Below are 6,998 nucleotides of genomic sequence, written 5' to 3' on the forward strand. Positions count from 1 at the left end.
TTTTCCATTTTAGTCAAATTGCCTAAGTGTATGCAATTTCGTACTACGCGTCTTGTACACAAACGAGTGTACATTGACAGAAAATACCAGCAAACAGCTTTTCGAATTAATACAGCTTGTCATATCATTGAAAAAAATCATAACGTATTCAAGCGGCTATAGTCTATAGCGTTAAACGTGTTAGATATTCTGAAATCGGGAGATCGAAGTTCGAAACCGGTTATGAAACCATCGTAGAATATTTTTTTCGTTGTTGCGAATAAAATCACTAAAATGTAAATTCCTGATGATGTTTCGCCCATTCTAATTTTAGCCTTTGTTCGCTGTGTTTTCAGTAATGTCAGAGCAGATCAATAACTGATTATACACAGAAAAAAATAAATTGTGATATCACATCAAAATCGCTGCACATCAATGATTAAGTAGATTGTTGTAATATAGCACACCTATACGCCTTATTGAAACGACGTATGAGTATTGATGTAATTAAGGAGATGTACTGTACTTATTGTAATGTAGCACGACGTGATGAAAAATAGCGTGACGCAATCGATGTGACCACAAACAATGTGATTTAAAACAACGTAATTGCAAACGATGTATTTCGTGAAATAATTTTAAACATTTACAAAAACATAAATTGTGGGAATTTATATAAAAACAAAACAAATAGGATAAAATAATAACAAAAACGTATTTTATTTTTTGTTTCAATTACAGATTCAATTTGATTAACATTTATCGTGTTTCGCTAATTTTATTAATAGTGATCGGACCATGCATTGCTGTTGGCCTACTAGAGTTGCTTTCGATCGAGTACCTTTCACTGGTCTTAGCTTCAAAAAATAAAGTTGAATGAACTCTAAAGTTTAGGAGAGCACTGGCGGATGATAATAAAAAATAAAATAAAACATGATGTGGTGTTGTATGACCAAAATACGGGTATCAATAATCGTATTGCAAATTACACATTTTAAACTAGTGAATTCGACGGAGTATATGGGCGAATAAAATAACACATAAGCACCAAATTTACGTGCGCACGCCACAAATGAAAAAAAATTAAAACCGACAAGCAATATATACTACTTAGCCCAATCATTCTTCTAATGCAACCTTCCTGCAGCCCTTAGCTTTATTTTTTCTATTAACTAATCACATAAATTAGTTCACAACTACCTATTTGTATATTGCTAAGTCTGGATTGATTTCAGTTAGGGGGCAACGATTTTCATCATCGCTAAGCAAATCCGCTTTTTTAATCGCACTTTTACAGCTGCCTCTTTAGAGAGGAATTCAAGCCACCAATCGAGGATACTATCCCCGCTAGCAGTCTTAGTTTCAAGTGATTAGGGTAGACCCTTTTCATTACTGCAGCTGGGTAGCTTGCGATAGGAACCGGCAATGTTCTCGATGTCGTCCAACAGGTACTGCTTATCATCTGCTTTCGATGATGCCTTCTGCAGAAGATTCGTATCGAAACAGGGCTGAAAATGAAAACCAAAATTTTTGATAAATCTAGATTAAGTCCGATAGAGAACAATTGCTTATAATACCGTTTCGCATACGTTCATATTGCAGCAATTTTCAATCGTAATCTCACACTGCGTTGCGGGTCTCGATGCGATTTGCGTATGATTAGTCACTTTGAATCGTTTGGTAATACGCGGCCGGCCTTCTTCGTAAAACCGGCGAACAAGCCAAAGGATTATCAAAAAAAATTAAAAAGGCCAAATACCTCTGTAAAAACGGCGAACTCTGATACCGGCGCTGGAAATAGATGAATAATTTTCTGAACATTAAATCAGTGGCAGTTATAGCGTTAATGATATTATTCATTACAAAATATTTCATATTACTTACCCAGAAAACGTAAAGGTCTAAGTTTTTCCTGAACTTACGAGTTTAGCTCTTAGCTCACGAATAGCGGCCATTCAATGGCCCACAAAGTTTAACACAAACAGCATTGCACTGGGGAAAAACACTTTAATTTAATAATGCGCGCCATAGTGTAATATCACACAATTTTAGGGGAAGTATAGATGTGCATTAATTTCAACGTGTTAATAAATCCAAGCGTCTAATAACACGCATTTCATAGGACAGAATTTTACGCGAACAGAATTACATAGACGTTCTCATGCTTGATATTACATTATTTGATGGAAATTTTTTACTATATAACTTCGATTGTGATATTATGTCGATTTGCATACAAGATTCAATCAATTTGATGTTCATTAATTCAGTACGTTGTTTTGTTGTAATAATAGAAGATAAGGGTATTATCGCTATTGAAAAATGCAATATTGTCTCCAATTAACGATTACGTCTTTATTTCAAGCACATTAGTAGAAATTACATCGAGGATTATTACAACTTTTTTTGCTGTGTACTTTTCAATTCTGTTTTTGTTATTTGGCAGTAAAATTAAACTCAGAATAAGTTTTGTTATCAACTAGAGAAATTCCATATCTCTTTTCGATTTCAGTATGCTTTTCGATATTATAGGAATATTTATCTGCTTCTGATTATGATTTTTTAATTTTTAAGGCGTTCAATACTAAGCAAATTGAGTACCCGATAAATACGAATATCACATCAAATTCAGAAGAAAATGTTTATTTTCGCGCTGTGTGGATAGCTTTTTAAGAAAAAAAATTTTATTAATTTCCACAATATTAAAAATTTCATAAATATTTCCCACTAATGTCACGAAATAGTAACAGACACAGATACTAATAGTGGAAGGAAAGTGCGGTGCTATTTCTGTTGTACTAGTAGAGGTGAATCATTTTACATCTTATAGATAATTCATTTTGCTAAGCTACATTAAAATAAATGGTAACATGGAATGTTTATTTTTACATATATTCTTAAACTTTCAGCTACGTTTAGTTTCCATCGGTTAGATGTTTAACATAAAATTTTAATGTGATTCGGTGTAAGCTCATAATTTTCTAAGCATGTTCAGCTTTTTGTTGTGAATACGACTTACTTTACTATGGGGCGACTTTTCAAAATTTACCCTCTGAGAGAGTGATAAGTTTTTGATCGTGAATATATATTGTTGTATCTAACGAATCAACATAATTTTTGCTACATTCCATCGGAAATATGATCACAATTTTATGATAATATTTTCAGTTGTGTGACATAATTCAGTTGTGTCAAATAATTCAAAATTAAACTTTTCTGAAATATTTTATATAAACGAGTATCAAAGAGGCGTAATAAAATATTTCGTAAGGCGCGTTTGCCTTTCTCGTATTTTTAAAGCTCATATCTCAGTGATCTGTGAAAGGATTTATATAATCTAACTACCAATAGAATCGAAATTTTTCAACTTAAACGTGTTTAGCAACAGCATTGAAGTATTTCAATAGTAGAAACTGTCAAAAAAATTGAAAACCCTGTCTCATTTGACCCATGTTAACACCAGCCAATCAGAACGCGTTCTGAGGAAGAGAACAAAATATCTGCTGCTGTACAACAAATCGTTCGAGAAAAATGTTCCGAACAGTGCATAATATCGTAGTGAGTTCCACAATTTGGTCCTTTTGAAAGACAGGAATAAATCCCGTACACCATCCTGATGGTTTCTTTCAATGAAATGCAAATCCAAAATGAAATAATTGACATTGAAATTCAATATGCTGCTATTTTTATAGCCGTTAGGACCACCCATTAGTGAAAAAGCTACAAACGAAAGCACGTAAAAAGAAACCTCTTAACAAAAATTGGATCAGTTTGGATTCTATCGCTACTGCGAGCAGATGTATTGTGTGGAATGATTGCGTAATTCATACAATTGATCAACTAATTGATATTCGGAAGAGTTAAGGAACATGCCAGTTGTTTTCGTATTCACGACATCCGGTTATGTCTCTCACATAACCCACCCGCCTTTTTTGACTTGGAATGATAAGCTTATCTAATTTCTCCGAAATGCACTTTGTTTATACGATCCGGATTTTTTCAAAGTATCTCTATGGTCTTATGTAGATCCTAACATTTTTCATACGGAATACCAAATCCAGACTTTTTAGTTTTGTTTTAGGCAGATGTGTAATATCATTGCTGAAATCTATTAAAACTATTTTTAAATTTTCTGATGGTTAGGTTGAAGTAGTAAGTGATTGTTTTTTCAACAGTTTTTTTTCTTTTTATCAAAAATTGTTTGAATTTTTTTTTCCATAAATACGTTTATTTCTTAAGGCAGTTTACATAAGTTTTTCTTCGCCGTAGCATCACTTTTACATAATATTCTTATTCTAATTTAATTCTAACATAGTCACAACGTTTTGAATTTATTAAAACATATTCTCTTATAGCTTAAATATCATCTTAGGTAACTCGTCATTAATTATGAAAACTACTCGGAAATATTATTTGAACCAAACGATTACCTTCTATCAATTATAAAATAAGCTGTTATTTTCAGACATTTTGTTGATAATTTCATAAACTGTTTCGAGTTTGTTTGTATCATTACATAATTTTTATTCTAATTTAGCTATTGGTTGAACTCATGGACGCAGCTGGGATCAGAGCTAAGTCTTAAAAGGGGCCTTTATTAGATTGAAACTCCAATTTTCTTTATGAAATGATAAATAAGTTTCATGTATGAAAGGTCACGACAAGCAAGAATGTCTCGAACTGGGATATTGGATAGTCTACCTTGGGTACGCAAAGAATTTATTAGTTGAGATCTGACATCACGATACTCCACGCATGTCCAAACGACATGATCAATATCCCGATAACCTTCTCCGCAAGCACAATGATTAGTCTTGGAGAGCCCAATTCGAAGGAGATGTGCATCTAACGTGTAGTGATTGGACATGAGTCTGGACATCACACGAATGAAATCCCTACTCACATCCAGTCCCCTGAACCATGCCTTTGTCGATATTTTCGGAATAATTGAGTGCATCCACCGACCCAGATCATTTCTATCCCAAGAAGCTTGCCAGCTGGCAAGTGTTCTTTGGCGAGACGAGCTATAGAATTCGTTGAAAGCAATCGGTCGCTCATAAATTTCACCCTCAATAGCACCACGTTTGGCTAAAATATCGGCTCTTTCATTGCCAGGAATGGAGCAATGAGCCGGGACCCAGACTATAGTGATTAGATAATTATTGTTCAATATGTCACGACTGGAGACAAGTGAGAGTGATCGCCATTCAAAAACCAGGGAAACCAGCCTCCGATCACAATTCGTATAGGCCGATTGCTATGCTTTCCTGTATCCGAAAATTGTTCGAAAAAATGATTCTATTTCGCCTAGACAATTGGGCCGAGACTAATGGTTTGCTTTCAGATACACAATTTGGCTTCCGCAAGGGGAAAGGAACGAACGATTGTCTTGCGTTGCTCTCAACAGAAATTCAAATGGCATTTACTCGTAAAGAACAAATGGCATCAGTTTTCCTAGATATCAAGGGGGCTTTCGACTCAGTTTCTATAAATATCCTGTCTGAGAAGTTGCATCAGCATGGTCTTTCGCCAGTTTTGAATAACTTTTTGTATAATCTATTGTCCGAGAAACACATGTATTTCGCGCATGGTGATTTGTCGACAATACGATTCAGTTACATGGGTCTTCCTCAGGGCTCATGCTTAAGCCCCCTTTTATACAATTTTTACGTGAACAACATTGATGAATGTATCAATACATCTTGCACGCTAAGACAACTTGCCGACGACAGCGTTGTGTCTATTATAGGACCCAAAGCTGCCGATCTTCAAGGACCATTACAAGATACTCTAGACAACATGTCATCATGGGCTCTTCAGATGGGTATCGAGTTCTCTACGGAGAAAACTGAGTTGGTTGTATTTTCAAGGAAGCGAGAACCAGCACAATTACAGCTTCAACTAAGGGGTGAAACCATAGCTCAGGTCTTCACATTTAAATATCTCGGGGTCTGGTTCGACTCCAAAGGCACCTGGGGATGTCACATTAGTTATCTGAAACAAAAATGCCAGCAGAGAATAAATTTTCTTCGTACAATAACTGGAACTTGGTGGGGAGCTCACCCAGGAGACTTAATAAGATTGTACAAAACAACGGTACTGTCTGTGATGGAATATGGATGCTTCTGCTTCCGATCCGCCGCGAACACCCATTTCATTAAACTGGAAAGAATTCAGTATCGTTGTTTGCGTATTGCCTTAGGTTGCATGCAGTCGACTCACACGATGAGTCTCGAAGTGCTCGCGGGCGTCTTACCGTTGAAAAATCGATTCTGGGATCTCTCATATCGATTGCTAATCCGATGCGACATCTTGAATCCGATGGTGATTGAAAACTTCGAAAGGCTTATCGAGCTCAATTCTCAGACCCGTTTCATGTCCTTGTACTTTAATTTCATGGCTCAAAATATCAATCTTTCTTCATATATTCCCAACCGTGCTCATTTCTTGGATACTTCTGATTCTACTGTGTTTTTCGACACATCCATGAAAGAAGAAATTCGTGGAATCCCGGATCACGTACGCCCTCAAGTGGCCCCAAATATTTTTAATAACAAATTCAGAACAGTCAACTGTGAAAAGATGTTTTACACTGACGGATCAAACATCAACAGGTCCACTGGCTTTGGAATCTTCAATCAGAACATCACCGCTTCTTACAAACTCAGTGATCCGGCTTTGACATTTTGTTGATAATTTCATAAACTGTTTCGAGTTTGTTTGTATCATTACATAATTTTTATTCTAATTTAGCTATTGGTTGAACTCATGGACGCAGCTGGGATCAGAGCTAAGTCTTAAAAGGGGCCTTTATTAAATTGAAACTCCAATTTTCTTTATGAAATGATAAATAAGTTTCATGTATGAAAGGTCACGACAAGCAAGAATGTCTCGAACTGGGATATTGGATAGTCTACCTTGGGTACGCAAAGAATTTATTAGTTGAGATCTGACATCACGATACTCCACGCATGTCCAAACGACATGATCAATATCCCGATAACCTTCTCCGCAAGCAC

The 6,998-nt window shown here is 35.6% G+C and overlaps 1 long non-coding RNA gene across 1 annotated transcript; it reads right to left on the reverse strand.

The window, feature by feature from the left end:
* Positions 1-893: 893 nt before the first annotated feature.
* LOC131432121 (uncharacterized) lies at positions 894-2,148 on the reverse strand. Its single transcript, XR_009229788.1, has 3 exons — positions 1,864-2,148; positions 1,557-1,770; positions 894-1,487 (listed from the first exon to the last, which is right to left on the reverse strand). It is a non-coding gene; the product is annotated as an uncharacterized LOC131432121 (long non-coding RNA).
* Between the last annotated feature and the right edge of the window lie 4,850 nt (positions 2,149-6,998).

Source organism: Malaya genurostris, chromosome 2 (assembly GCF_030247185.1).
Source record: "Malaya genurostris strain Urasoe2022 chromosome 2, Malgen_1.1, whole genome shotgun sequence".
Taxonomy (NCBI): Eukaryota; Metazoa; Arthropoda; class Insecta; order Diptera; family Culicidae; genus Malaya; species Malaya genurostris.